The following is a 1,648-nucleotide window of genomic DNA, read 5'->3' as shown; positions in this document are numbered from 1 at the left end:
CATCTACAAGAGAGGCCATTGGGAGACGATTGAATTACCGTTTAGAATTAATCGACGTCCAAGGAATTGCCGCTTATTTGTCCGACAAGAGGATCGCGTCAGCGACGGACGAGGACCGGCAGAAAAGGGGCGGAGGAGGGGGAGTGAATGAGCGTTTAGCGGCAAATATGCGACCGGAATACAGGACCTTGGGGTCTCCTTAATCGTTGACCGTGCGGACGACGGAATTCTATAGTGGAATTCTACGATGCAGCCGATAGCCGATATCGTAGTCGGGCCGGTGCCGGGCGCCAGAACCGCCCTCCGTCCCGTAATCTGGCAGTGCATTTAACCACTTTGCGAAATAGCTGTATATCTCTCCGCTGTGACGTAGCATTCGATATGTCGAGAGTGCGGGATTCGGGGGTGAGATCGGTGTGAGGGTGGGAAGTGAGGGGTGGAAGTTCCCAAGGATAAAGAGACGCGAAGCGCCGAGGCGCTTCACAGCGAGGACGAGGGATGAAGGGCGATGGAATGGCGAGTATAGCGACGACTACGATATGCGCGCAATCCCCCTCCGTCATACCCCGTTTAGGGGTAGAAGGTTTCTCTCCCTCGCTCAACCAGGGTGGGGTTGCTCGTTGCTGCTGGTAGGGGTGGAAACGCTCCCGATTCGACTCGCCACGGAGGGCGCACGAGCCGACCGTCGCCGGGGAATGAAAGTGGGGGTTTGTTACAGAGAGAGTAGCCGTAGTGGAGAGAAGAGGGTGAGTGGTAACGAGAGAAAGAGAGAGAGGAGAGAGAGGGAGGGAGGGGGAGAGAGAGAGAGAGAGAGAGAAGGTAGATGTCAGGACGTTGGTGAACGTACGCGCGTCGTTGCCGCGGGGTGAAAGGGGTGGTACAGACTTGAACCGTAGTATTCTGTGTGTACACCCGGTATACAGGGTGTTGCAAACTATTCGAGCGATAACAGAAAAATCGTCTTTTTCATCGAATTTGGAAACAATTTACCCTTAGTGGAGATTTCGATGTTTTCTTCTTCTATAGTTTCCACATTTTGTGCTAATTGTGCTAACAAATATAAAAATTCTATTACCTAGAAATCTTATATATCTAAACATTTTTCATATGGATTGTTTAATTGGCGATGGAGGCCGTCACGTATCGCTATAAAAGTACACGAGTCTAGTTTCCTATCCTTAAGTAAAAAACTGGCCCCGACATTGTCTCGCATATCGTCGTTCGAATGTTTTCGGCCACCCTGTCGCAAGAATGGAAGAAGGGTGCGCCCTACATCGGCGTTTTCCCCTCTCCGAGTGAACCAGCGTGTGCAACGAGGCGCAGGGTGCGAAAGGGGTGGGAATAGAGGCGCGGGGTGGATAACGGATATACGTACGTACGAAGAGAAGATGACGTGAGATGAAGATACGAGGAGAGGAAAGCGCGAGAGAGGGTGTCTCTTCGTTTCACTGCCTAGCGTTTCGCAGTCCCGCATTTCAACAACGTTGACGCCGAGCATCGCTAGCGTCGTTACCGTCGCCAGTTCGACCGTTTTTTCACCCCGCAAACGCGCGCGCGCGCGCGTTTGTGAACGATAGATGAAAACGTAGATCGACAAAGTCGGACTGGAAAAAAGATAGAGAGAGAGAGAGAGAGAGAGAGAGAGAGA

The sequence above is a fragment of the Odontomachus brunneus genome, unplaced genomic scaffold, assembly GCF_010583005.1.
Source record: "Odontomachus brunneus isolate Ranch 3 - 2012 unplaced genomic scaffold, Obru_v1 Obru_scaffold_007, whole genome shotgun sequence".
NCBI classification, from domain to species: Eukaryota; Metazoa; Arthropoda; class Insecta; order Hymenoptera; family Formicidae; genus Odontomachus; species Odontomachus brunneus.
The sequence above is the reverse complement of the archived record's forward strand: the minus strand, read 5'-3'. Positions refer to the sequence as shown.